Genomic DNA, 14,704 nt, shown 5'->3' with positions numbered 1-14,704 from the left:
AGGGTTTACAGAGAATGGTCTGAAAAAGAGAAAATATCCAGTGAGCAGCAGTTGTGTGGATGAAAATGTCTTGTTGATGTCAGAGGTCAGAGGAGAATGGGCAGACTGGTTTGAGATGATAGAAAGGCAATAGTAACTCAAATACCCACTCGTTACAACCAAGGTATACAGAATACAATCCCTGAATGCACACACATCGAACCTTGAAACAGATGGGCTACATCAGCAGAAGACCACACCAGGTGCCGCTCCTGTCAGATAAGAACAAGTAACTGAGGCTACAATTCACACTGGCTCACCAAAATTGGACAATAGAAGATTGGGAAAACAATACCTGGTCTGATGAGACTCGATTTCAGCTGCGACATTCAGATGATAGAGTCAGAATTTGGTGTGAACATGAAAGAATGGATCCATCCTGCCTTGTATTAACAGTTCAGACTGATGGTGGTGGTGTAATGGTGTGGAAGATATTTTCTTGGCACACTTAGTACCAATTGAGCTTCATTTGAATGCCATGGCCTTCCTGAGTATTCTTGCTGATCATGTCCATCCCTTTATGACTACATGGTACCCATCTTCTGATGCTACTTCCAGCAGGATAATGCACCATGTCACAAAGCTCAAATCATCTCACCACTGGTTTCTTGAACATGACAATGAGTTCACTGTACTCCAATGGCCACCACAGTCACCAGATCCAATCCAAAAGAGCAGCTTTGGGATGTGGTGGAACGGAGATTCGCATCATGGATGTGCAGCCGACAAATCTGCAACAACTGAGTGATGCTATCGTGTCAATATGGAGTAAAATCTCTGAGGAACGTTTCAAAATACCTTGTTGAATCTATGCCATGATTAAAAATTGAGGCAGTTCTAAAGGCAAAAGGGGGTCCAACCTGGTAATAGCAAGGTGTACCTAATAAAGCGGCCAGTAAGTGTATGTAGGCTGTAGCATTCTGTAAAACTCTTACTTTTATTAAACCCCAGTACAGTATAGTAAGCACTGAACGTCCAGCACTGACAGTTACAATTCTATCTGAAACATAGTTCTCGCAGTGGGTGACTCACTTGGCATTTGCCCATCTTAAATCTTGAATACTGCATTTTTGTCACAGAACGCAAGGCATTCCGTGAATGAAGGAGAGGAGATTATGACTTTCATCTGCACCTCCTCTATTCACACATCACTATGCATTCTGTGAAAAGAATACAAGACATTTTCTCAATAAAATCAACTGTTAACCATCCAGGATGCACAGTTAAGTTTAGATTTGCCAGCTATCCTTACAGTAAATCTGCCACAAACCTGAGGAACTGAAACTATTGAAACTATGATGTGAAAAGACACAACAGATCTGGAGATATGGGCAGGTACATTTATTTACCATAAATATAAATAAGGAAAAAACACTGCGCTCAGTGCTTTAAATATAAAAGTGAAAATTGTGATAACAAAAATGTTATAGTAATAATGATTAGTCCTCAAAACACATAGAAGTACAAAAATACATATAAAATATTTATATGCATCTTAATACAGTACAGTTGTACTGTAAACTCCCAATGAATAAACAAAAAATCATTTCTGGTGACAAAGTTAATCAATGAAATGTATATTAATAATCAAAATGCCATATTGTCCAAAATGTGAAACAACAAAGTGTGACCAGTAAACCCACTACCTCAACACACACAGGCTCATATCAAAAAGACAGACCCCAAGGTATAGGAGATCTGATAAGGCATGAAGCTGCGTGGGTCCGGAACAATGAATCCTCTGGCAAACGGACACATTCGGCTCCTACAATGGAAAATCCACTGTGATTCTCCCTCATGCTTCAAAATTAAGCCCAGCAAAGATACAAGCCTCCAATGGTGTAGTACCGATGTTTTATTAAATATATGCCAAAAAACTCATCACAAATCATCCTCTGCATAGCACATTATACAATGTAAATGCCGCTGGTATCGGATCAAGCAAAGCATAGGTGAAGTCAGTACAAACTCCGCCCCACCCTGAGGTATGTTTTGTCTAAACAGACGTTATCAAGGTCATTGGGAATGTAGATAATAGTCATGACTTCCTCAGCCCCAGATGAGTGTACCATATATATGCACTATCCTTGATTGGAATTGTGCTTGCTGTCTTGTATGTTTATAAATGCCTAAATAAAAATTATTTAAACCAGAAAATGCCATGGACAAGGAACCACAGGAAGTGGCTGCAAAGTGTCCTCAAGATATCAATGGCACTGGGGTACAAAGGATAAAAAAGTTTTCTATTATTATAAAAAGGCAATTGTTTATTATATTTGGTGCTTTATCAAACAAAATGCCATTCATTTGGGGTTTACATGTACAAGAAGAGGCATACAGCTCATTATCTATCACAAAACACCTGTTAACTACAAACATTTAATAATCATTTTCATTAACTTTCTACAAAAGACCCCATGCACAGCAAAACCTATATTGCTAGTTAATTAAATGGAATTGTGCCAAACTGAAAGGAATTGGTCAGCACTGTATTAAAGGCTAATGCAAACTGTCAAAGTTTCCAAATCCTAAAGTGATTACCATGATCATTGTTCTTTGTCTGTTCTTGGAAGTGGTAATCAGGATGCAGTAATAGGATGTCAGAAAATTCTGCATCCTTAATTTTGTTTGATAATCATGTATTTTTACCATTACCCTTGCAACAGTTTACATTCTGAATGACAAGTAATTTCTGAAACAATGCATAATTACCACATAAAGCACTTTTTGCATAATGCACATTAGTAAGTTAACAAAAAACAAAAATAAGATTATTAGGCATTTATTGTTAAAAAGTGTCTAAAGTGAACCTGCTTCATTAAACTTGTAAAGGACATTACAATAGCAGACACATGGTACTCCTAAAATAGCCCAAACCATCTCATCTGTGCTCCTTTCTGATTAAGTTGTACTTTGTTACTGGCCCTAACTTTCCCTAAACTTACTGCTGAGCTTCATAAACTGCCACCGCCTTGTCCAGGAAGAGTTCTGTTTCTTTTTTATAAACTCTTTACTTAAAGTGGAGTTTCACCCATTTAAAGTCAGCAGCTACAAAAAGTGCAGCTGCTGACTATTATCAGACACTTACCTGTCCCATCGTCCGGCGTGGTTCAGGAAGCCCGGTTCCTCTCCCCCTCTTCCAGCATTCTAACTGTGGGCTCCCGGATGTGGCTTCACAGCTGGGCGAGCCAAGCTGCACGCTCTGAATAGCCGGGCAATCTTCTGGGACCTATGACGTGTCCCAGAAGATTGCAGGGAGGGAGGGGGAGAGGTGATCTTCCTTCCGGCGCCAGGAGAGGAAGTGGGAGCTGGGTGCCTGTAAAAACAGGGTACCCGCTCCCCCCCCCAAAAAAAATGACATTCCAAATGTGGCATGTCAGGGGGTCACCAGCACTTAAAGCGGAAGTTCCATTTTTGGGTGGAACTCCGCTTTAAGAGGAAAGGAAATCAAACCCAGCTGGGGATGTGAAGCGGGATGGACATGTGTCTCTGGAGCTCCATGCGGATCCAAGCCAGTAATACTGTATACCCGCACTGTTTCTCCAACAAATTACACGGCAGCTCCCGCGGATACCTTGGACCCCCCTGAGAAGGTGATCAAGTCTGTAAAGGGCCAGGGTAAGCTCATCAAGGACCCTAAGCTGTCGTGTTGGGGGAAGGGGCGGGGCGCAAGCTCACCAGGCACCATGAATAGCTCCACCTCCATTTCCGTCATACGGAGCGGGCGGGGAACTGTGAAAAGCCCGGGAACCTCTGTAGCTAAATCCTCTGTGAAAATGTCAGCTCCCTCAGAGGCGCAGGAGGTTGACCTTTCCTTGGCTGCTTTGGAGACAGCACCAGAGGCGATCACAAAGCCTATTCTGGCTGCTATAGAGGGGTTCAAAGCTATGATGATGGTCCGCATAGATCACCTGGCGTCCGAGTGTACCCTGATCCGCCATGATCTAGACAAAATGAGAGGGAGAATCAACGAAGCATAGGATCGGATTAGCATGGTGGAGGATCAACAGGGCAAACACACTGCACAAATAGCAGAACTACAATCGCTGGTGAGTTCCCTTGTACACAAAGTGGATGATTCCGAAAATAGACAGAGGCGGAACAATGTCCGTGTCATAGGCCTGCCAGAGGGCGCGGAGGGTCGGGACCCCGCCATCTTCGCTCAGATATTGTTCAAACAACTGCTGAATTTGCCAGACATGCCGCCCACATACGTAGTAGAAAGGGCGCATAGAGTACCCACGAGAACGCGTCCAGAAGGTGCACCACCCAGGCCATTCTTGGAGCGACTGTTAAACTACCGCGATAGAGATATGATCCTGGCGGAGGCAAGGTAACATCCAGATCTACCATATGAGAACACCAAGCTGATGCTGTTCCCGGATTTCTCAGCTGAGGTCCAGAAACATCGCAGATCCTTCAATTAGGTGAGACGCCGTCTCCGGGAAAAAAATATCAAGTATGGCATGCTTTACCCCAGCCGGCTGCGGATTCCTCACAAAGGCACAGTCAGATTTTTTAATACACCTGAAGAGGCAAATGATTGGATCAACACGTTGTAAAGAACGGTATATGTGAGTCCATCTCCACAGTGAGTTTTTGGGGACCTTGCTGTTTGTGTCCCCGGGGGGAAGGGGGGGAGCAGTCTGCATTAAGAGGCTACTCATACACCTTCATTGCCTGAGATATTATGAGTACACTGTTCTCATAGCACCACACAGATGATGGGACTAAGTTTTCTCATGGAACTCATGGATTTTTCTTTTACCCATATTGTTGGTACTCTTGCATTGGGTGCAATACCTAGCTCATGCTTCTGGATGCTGTGGTGAGAGGATAGGCGGGCTTCCACTCCTTCTCAGTGGCACGGACCAAAAGTAAAGTCAGAACAGACACTTTTTCATACCTTTTTCTTTTTTTTTTTCTATTTTCCTTTTTGGACTGGTTGTAATGACCTGGATTCCTAATTTTTTTTCTAGGTCACGTTCACGTAACAGTTGGGCTTAGTTTTGGGAATACGCTGCGTGTATCAGTGTATGTTTTACACAGCAGCAGGGAGTTACATGTTTCTTTGGGGGGGGGATGTTTTCATTTGTGCAATGTTCCAGATTCTGTCCAGGGCTACTTGAGACCTGTGTCATACACCAATACTTTAATGCTTACAGGTCGGTAGCAAGTATAATAAGGTTATACCAATTATTGCTATATTTTCTAAGGTATTTTGATGGCAGGTATTGTATTTGATATACTGTCTTGGAACGTTACAGGCCTAAATGATAAATTTCGTCGTGCCCTAAGGTTCCAATACTTGAAACCGCTTAAACCACACATCGTCTTTTTACAGGGGATGCATCTAGATGGTAATAGGATTCTCACTATGCAACGCTCCTGGATACAACGTGCAATACATGCTACCTATTCTACATACGCCAGAGGTGTGGCTGCTCTGATCAGCAAAGCGGTCCCTTGCACTGTTAACCAAGTTATCACAGATCCAGGGGGCCTTTATACAATTGTCGTGGCTGACATCCATGGGTATAGGATGGTACTAGCTAATGTATATGTTCCCCCACCGTTTTAAATTCAGGTGCTATACGATTTGCTAGGTAGTTTGGCTCCCTTCATGCACTTGCCTCTCATTGTGGCAGGCGATTTTAACGCTATATTGAATACTGCTCTGGACTCCTCTAACTCTAGGAGAGGGGCGTCGGTAGAATTGGCAGCGTGGGCGGTGACGGCTGCTCTCACAGAGTTATGGAGGTGGAAAAATCCCACCACAAAAAGTTACTCACATTTATCCAAAACACATAAGTCCTCATCCAGGATTGATCTAGCGTTTGCTAATGCCCCCATGTTGCAGTTGGTGAGGGGAGCTAATTACATTGCCGGGGGCCTGTCGGATCATACCCCCCTATGGGTTCATATTGGTATACCCCCGCAGGTTAGAGGGGGTGCATGGCGATTAAACCCAGGTTGGTTGGAAGTAGAATCAGTCTCTTCCCAAGTGGCATCAACTCAGCCCGGCTGCCGATGGTATGGGACGCCTTTAAGGCATGTATGCGAGGTCAGTACATCTCGGCAATCAAACAGGCACGTAAACAATTTAACCTCAAATCACAAGAACTACAAGATAAAGAGAGAGGGTGTGAGGCAGCACATGCGGCTGACCAGTCAGATGTTACATACACCGAATTGCTTGAGGCGCGCTGTCTTCTGACGTTGCACTTTACGGAATTAACCCACACGTGCTGGGCGAGGAGGGCTGAGTCCCTCTTCGAACAGGGAGATAAAAATGGGAAGCTTTTGGCTATGTTGGTTGCGGAGCAGCGAGTTCAGACCAGTATACCTTGTGTCACTAACTCTCAAGGTGCCCTATTGACGGACCCAAGTGATATCCTTGATACCTTTGTAGACTATTACAGTACCCTTTACTTGCCCATCCCGACATATAACAAACAGGAGCTTGAATCACTGCTTACTTCCATATCTATACCAAAACTGTCGGAGACAGATCAAAATAGTCTAGAAGTAGAGATCACCGAAAAGGAAATAGAAACTGCTATTAGATCTTTCCCACCACACAAATCACCAGTACCGGATGGTTTTTGCATTGAATGGTACAGGTCACACCTCGAGACTCTTGTACCTAGACATAAGACGTTATTTCATTTTTGCTTGGAACATAGGACACTACCAGACTCTCTCATAGAGGCTCAGGTGGTTCTATTGCCAAAACCAGGCAAGGATCCCCTGGGCTGCTCCTCATACAGACCTATAGCTCTCAATCAGGATATTAAAATTCTCACTAAAATCTTGGCTAAGAGATTATCGAAGGTAATAACCACACTGGTAGACACAGACCAAACAGGTTTCATACCCAAGAAGTCCACTGATACGAATCTCCACAGGCTGTTTGCGCACCTACAGATTGATCATACTAACCCCCGGAGTCAGGGTGATTGTGTCCTTGGACATGGCTAAAGCCTTTGATTCAGTGGACTGGCATTACATGTCCACTGTATTACGGCATATGGGGTTTGGAGAGGTGTTCCTTACTTGGATATCGCTCCTATACAGCTCACTCAAGGCAACAATAAAGATAGGCACTCAAGTTTCAGCACAGTTTTCGGTGGGGAGAGGAACGCGGCAAGGCTGCCCACTTTCTCCGGCTCTATTTGCTCTGGCCATAGAGCTGATAGCTATTGCTCTAAGAGCATCCACAGAAGTTAAAGCCCTCCAGGTAGGCGGCATTAGAGAATACCCGGCCCTATATGCAGATGATATGCTCCTCTTTCTAGAGGACCCAGGACCATCCTTGGAGGCAGTATTTGAGATCCTAAACATATTTGCAAATTTTTCTGGTCTACGGGTGAATTGGGAAAAGTCCAATATCATGGCTATTGATGATAGAGCACAGGCGCGGGCATCAACCTTGGTGCCTATCGCCTGGGTCCATGAAATAAAATATTTGGGTGTACGTGTGTCCCCTAAAGTTACAGTGTTCCTCTATTTTTTGCGTAATACCCCCATTTGGGTCCCCTGCTCTTTCTTTCGGTGCGTAAGCAGCCTGTTTAGTTCATTTCTGTGGGGCTCCGGACATCCTAGAGTGGGCCTTCATACATTACAAGAACCATATGGACAGGGAGGATTGGCATTACCTGACCCGTTCAAGTATTTTATTGCGGGGCAGATGGTATTTGCCAGACGTTGGTTAGCAAGAGACAGTGGGGATGCAGTGACAGTACTGGAGGCAGCTTTAATGGGATCTTATGAGAGTCTTTACTATTTAGTGTATAGAGGGCCACAGGTAGCGGCGCCTCTGACTGGCTCCATGCGCGTTACTATTTGCGCGTGGGACAGGGCGGGGTGCTAATGCATTCTGATACAGAAGCCTGGTCACCGGACACACCATTGTGGCTTAATCCCAGGCTATCCCATTTCAGCGAAATTCCAGATCCAGTAATATGGGCCAGAGTCTGCATCAAACAATTAAAGGACATAGTAGGGGAGGGGAAGTTGCTTTCCTTTAATCAATTGAAAGATAGACATGATCTACCAAATTGGTACTTTTTCCACTACTTGCAGCTGAGGCATGCATTTTTTTTGCACAGTTTGGCACAGATGCAGTGATACTTCATTCCTCACCTTTAGAGCAGTTGCTCTGTGATGAATCTGTGCGGGGGACGCTCTCAGAAACATATAAAGAGTTGTTTGCCGAAAGGCCTCTGGCACTTAGTAAATGTAAAGAGAAATGGAGCTCATTAGTCCCCAATTTCTGAGGGGACGACTGGGACAATATGTGGAACCACCCCTTTCAGGTTCTGGTGTCGGCCCGTGACAGGTACATACAATTCAAGATACTTCACAGGGTATATTATACACCACCAAGATTGGCCAGCATCTATGGCTTGGATGACGCCACCTGCTGGCGCTGTACCGCGGCAGGGGCAGATTTCGATCATGTATTCTGGCAATGTCTATCAATACAGGTATTTTGGACGGGGGTTACGGGGGTCATTCAGGGGCTGGTCTCGCTGCCTGTCCCCATGACAATATCGGTATGTATGCTGGGCCTGGTGGAGGAGGTAGCACCACAGGGCACAAAGAACTACTGTATGATCTCCCTCACTTTGTTTTATGCACGCAAAGCCATCCTTTTATGCTGGAAAAAACCTGAGGCCCCATCCTTAGCCTTCTGGAAAGGCATAGTAAATAAAGCTTTACCCCTATATAAAGCCACTTACTTAAGTAGAGGGTACCCAAAAAAATTCGAGAAGGTATGGCAGAGCTGGCTTTCTTCTGATGATACTGTATGAGTTACTGTATAACTGATGGGCTAAATGTTATATGAAAGAGAACATGCACTAATGGAAGAGACGAGACAGGCTTTATAGCTACCAGATAATTGTGGTCATTGTCTTAGATTTCACTTAAGCATGTATGGTTAGAATGACTCGAGTAGGCCGGAAAGGCATGTGATTACGTTTAAATGCCTGTTATGCTTGAACATTGCACAATAGGGAGGGGGGGGCGGTATTTTTGTGGGTGTATGTTATTGTTGTTCTTGTATTGAAAACTGTGAATAAAAAGGATGTTCCAAAACAAGAGGAAAGGAAATGCATACTGTGAAAAAACAATACATGTCATGCAGCACATTAAGTGAGACATAGGAACCTACTGGACCACTGGCACATAGCGTGAATATCTTAACATCTACATAGAGGTGGTTCAGAGTGAGGCTGGGTTCACATAGGTGCGCATTGGATGCGAGTTTCCCCACATTCATATCGCATGATATGCGAGTGTGCCCGGCTCGCAATGGAGCTGGTTTACACAGATCCAGGGTAGCCGCGGTGCGGATTGCAAAAGGGTCCTGTGTGTGTTTGGGTCCAATGCAGGCAAAAATTCAGGCCTGAATCACACCAGAACTTTTAAACACACACGCACCGGACACCAGGCAAGAACCTGTGGCCGCACATACAGTGCCTTGCAAAAGTATTCACCCCGCTTGGCTTTTTACTTCTTTTGTTACATTACAGCCTTTAGTTTAATATTTTTTTAAGCTGAATTATATGTGATGGATCAGAACACAATAGTCTAAGTTGGTGAAGTAAAAATTAGAAAATTATATAAATAAAACTATTTTTCAGAAATAAAAAAAACGATAATTGGCATGTGCGTATGTATTCACCCCCTTTCTTATGAAGCCCATAAAAAGCTCTGGTGCAACCAATTACCTTCAGAAGTCACATAATTTAGTGAAATGATGTCCACCTGTGTGCAACCTAAGTGTCACATGATCTGTCATTACATATACACACCTTTTTGAAAGGCCCCAGAGGCTGCAACACCTAAGCAAGAGGAACCACTAACCAAACACTGCCATGAAGACCAAGGAACTCTTCAAACAAGTAAAGGACAATGTTGTTGAGAAGTCAGGGTTAGGTTATAAAAAAATATCCAAATCTTTGATGATCCCTAGGAGCACCATCAAATCTATCATAACCAAATGGAAAGAACATGGCACAACAGCAAACCTGCCAAGAGACGGCCGCACAACAAAACTCACGGACCAGGCAAGGAGGGCATTAATCAGAGAGGCAGCACAGAGACCTAAGCTAACCCTGGGGGAGCTGCAGAGTTCCACAGCAGAGACTGGAGTATCTGTACATAGGACAACAATAAGCCATACTCTCCACAGAGTTGGGCTTTATGGCAGAATGGCCAGAAAAAAGCCACTACTTTCAGCAAAAAACAAAATGGCACATTTTGAGTTTGCAAAAAGGCATGTGGGAGACTCCTAAAATGTATGGAGGAAGGTGCTCTGGTCTGATGAGACTAAAATTAAACTTTTTGGCCATCAAAGAAAACGCTATGTCTGGTGCATACCCTACACATCACATCACCCAAAGAACACCATCCCCACAGTGAAACATGATGGTGTCAGCATCATGCTGTGTGGATGTTTTTCAGCAGTCAGGACTGGGAAACTGGTCTGAGTTGAGGGAAAGATGGGTGGTGCTAAATACAGGGATATTCTTGAGCAAAACCTGTACCACTCTGTGTGTGATTTGAGGCAAGGACAGAGGTTCACCTTCCAGCGGGACAATGACCCCAAACACACTACTAAAGCAACACTTGAGTGGTTTAAGGGGAAACATGTAAATGTGTTGGAATAGCCTAGTCAAAGCCCAGACCTCAATCCAATAGGAAATCTGTGGTCAGACTTAAAGATTGCTGTTTACAAGCGCAAACCATCCAACTTGAAGGAGCTGGAGCAGTTTTGCAATGAGGAAAGGGCAAAAATCCCAGTGGCAAGCTCATAGAGACTTATCCAAAGCGACTTGGAGCTGTGATAGCCGCAAAAAGTGGCTCTACAAAGTATTGACTTTAGGGGGGTGAATAGTTATGTACATTGACTTTTTCTGTTATTTTGTCCTATTTGTTGTTTGCTTCACAAAAAAAAAAAAAAAAAAAATCTTCAAAGTTGTGGGCATGTTCTGTAAATTAAATGATGCAAATCCTCAAACAATCCATTTTAATTCCTGTTAATTCCAGGTTGTGAGGCAACAAAACACAAAAGATGCCATGGGGGTGAATACTTTTGCAAGGCACTGTATGTGAATCATGCCTAAGAGTTTCCTTTCTGACCATTGAGGCAAAGCATATGGACAGTTGAATGACAAGGCATAACGTTGTAGATGAAGATAAAGATCAAAGAAGAGGATTTTGACGCTAATAAAATGAAAGCGGAGCCCTAGCCAAAATTGTTTTCTATTTTAGAGGGTGACAAAATTTCCCAGACTTATATTTCTGTCTATGTTTGGGAGATACATAATTAAAATTGCAGCTCTAAATAAATGAAGTTCAAAGTAAATCATTAAAAATAGACCATATAGTGCTTGAACACTAAAGTGCATTGTGACAAATGAAAAGAAAGCCCATTGAAGTAATATCCAAAGAAATGTGATTGTTTAAATGAATATCCACCTGGTGCACCTCCACTGTGATAATAAGCAGGATGTTACCAGATCTCTAGACTCCACATTATAGGAGTCTAGACAAGTGTTTAAATAATGATCCAGCGCTCAAGTCGAATCCATCAGTGGTTAGATCAGAAAGGGAGGTAACATTGCTGGCCAAACAAACCTTGGTGTTCCTCAGACGTGACCAATAAGGAAGAAAGAGGGGGTCCACATAGTGTAAAACCATGAAAACTTTTATTTTGAGAAAAGGTTACTAATCACTTACAGTAATCCATTGAATAGTCAGCGGTTAAAATGGTGGTTCCCAGGATAAAACCGAATTGTATACAAGCTCAGTTGGCTTGGTTAGTTCAGACATAGACTGCATCCATGCAGTCTATGTCTGAATTATGGCAATTGAGCTTGTACACAAGTCGTTTTTACCCTGAGAACTACCATTTTAACAGCTGACTATTTTTTAATGATTTACTTTGAACTTTATTTATTTTATTTATTTTTAATATCAGGTACTTATATATCGCCGTCAATTTACGCAGCGCTTTACATATACATTATACATTCACATCAGTCCCTACCCACAAGGAGCTTACAATCTAAGGTCCCTAACTCACATTCATACATACTAGGGACAATTTAGACAGGATCCAATTAACCTACCAGCATGTCTTTGGAGTGTGGGAGGAAACCGGCGTACCCGGAGGAAACCCACGCAGGCACAGGGAGAACATGCAAACTCCAGGCAGGTAGTGTCGTGGTTGGGATTTGAACCAGTGACCCTTCTTACTGCTAGGTGAGAGTGCTACCCACTACACCACTGTGCCACCAAATTCAGTGCTGCAATTTTTATTATGTATGTTTTTGCACAATTGGTTCTGTTTTGATATCGCAAGCAGCTTTATTTCACTTAGGCTATTGTCACCTGCACAGTATTTTTTTTTTTTTTTGCATCTGTTTGGGAGATGCATTCTCACTGTTTTGTCCCAGAGTCTGCTTTTAATAGGACAAGAAGTGAGGGATGTAAACAATTGTCACCAAAAAAATTAGAAGACATATCTAAGACCTTTCAGACAATTGTTAGGGTGTCAAACTGTTAAAGTTGGGGCATCCCTCAATTTGGGGAAGTCTTCTCACATTTAATGTTTTTTTCCCCCTGTTTTTCAATGAGGACAAGGACAGCAATAAAATCCTCGAAGAAAATATCTGCGAGGCACTGGAGATTCTATGCTTATTCACACAGACACAAAAAGTTTTCAGAAAAACTCAATATCTTTGGTAAGACAGCTCCAGAAATAATAAGGCTTCCCTCAAAAGGTTGCCAGCAATTGACTCAGATGTCATCATTAACAAATAGGCAATAAATCATGAAGTGAAAGAGTCTAGGAATAATTTATGAATTCCCAATTCGACCATAAAAAACACCCAACACCTTTCAGGGGAAACAACAACTCTCTTCATCATGGATTGAAGCAGTGAATGTAGACATGAAGGACACAAACTTCAAATTAAAACCAGAGAATGTCTTCTGCTGATCATGATGTAAGTCCACAGTTTTAAAAGAAGGATCTAAGTGAACACGGAGATTCCTAATATAGATATCTCTAGTTTAATTTGAAGTTTGAACCCTTTCAGGTTCGTATTCCTTTGCTTCAAGTCTTGATGAGGGGTGTTTGTTGTTTCCCCTGACACACATTGGCTGGTTTTTAATGATCAAATTGTGAACTTTTAAAAGTTTTGTGGATTCTTTCACGCCTTGATTTTGCATCCATTTATATATGAATACCATATGAGAATTAAAAAGAAAAAAAAGTTTCACTTTAATAGCAGGTTTCCTGCACCAGTATCAAACTGAAGTAATTTGATGTCTTTGTATAACCACACTACCCACTCCTAATCCACAGAATGAAGCTGATGGGTGTAGAGAAACAATGAAAGGAATGGGTCTCCTGTTCTATTCTGTATTCAAATCAAAATTTAAAAAATACCCCCCATTTTATATAATGTGGAATCTATTTTATCCAATCACCAGAAAAAAATAATCAACTGCATGCAATGAGCTTTAGTTTTAAAAATGTCTATGTTTATCCATGTGAGGTCTGTTCATACAGATGTATCTGATAGAGTATGTGCAGGTGGAGGACAGGAGGAAAATACTGAGAAGGTCAGGGGGGAAATCTCAGTCATTTTAAATATTATAATATCTTGTCCCTTCTAACATATCTGCTCTGCTTATTAAAAAAAGATTAATACAACTCTGAGTCTGTACTGTAACATCAAAAAGGAAAAAGTACCCAGTGAATATTTACCCTTAACAAAGACAAACCCATCTATTTATCTGCTGTGCAAGATGCCTTGCCCAGTATTGAGAGGTTTAGACAATCATTTTGTCTGATACTAATGCGAATATCAAAATAATAAGGTATGTATTATATTTTTAAGCACCAACAAACTTTTTCAAGGTAGTTTCAGGCTTTTAGAGGTAGGCTGTTATAGGTAGTTGTATAAATGATTAATAACTGTTTCTGATGCTTTTTATTCTTTGTAAATCTGTTCGAAATTAAAAGAGTTCTCCAAAATAAAAGACTATCTTTTGATTTATGTTATTTAAAATATTTGTTAATTGAGAGTTTAGAGTTCTGAGAATGCAAGGTTTTAAAGTATTTTTGTTTGTCTTTTGGTTGAACTTAATGAATATACACCTTTTTAACGTAATTAATTGTGGACATTATATATTTACAATTCTATATATTGTCTTGTACTAAACGTATACTGCTGAGACTTTTCTTTTCACTCATTATTTTCTTCTCTGCTCATTCAGTATTCCAACCTGCAATACTAATGCTTCTGTCATAGTCAAGAATATAGTTGGGTAAAGAGGAAACCAATGGAATGTCAAGGATTCAGGATCTACAACAAAGGAAACGTTTATTATGGCAGCCGACCAGCAAGGTTTATTAAGGCTCCATAGTTTTAAAAAATAACTATAAAAAGGGATAAATGCAAATAAAACAAAAAAAAACAAAAAAAAAACCTTAGGGTATCAACCATATAATGTAATGATTTATATGTGTATATCTAAAAAATATTTTTTTCAAAGTAAACACTTTGCGGTTAATTTACTAAAACTGGAGAGTGCAATATCTGGTGCAGCTGTGCATGGTAGTCAATCTGCTTCTAACTTC

Source organism: Aquarana catesbeiana, linkage group LG08 (assembly GCF_042186555.1).
Source record: "Aquarana catesbeiana isolate 2022-GZ linkage group LG08, ASM4218655v1, whole genome shotgun sequence".
Taxonomy (NCBI): Eukaryota; Metazoa; Chordata; class Amphibia; order Anura; family Ranidae; genus Aquarana; species Aquarana catesbeiana.
This window is presented reverse-complemented; position numbering follows the sequence as displayed.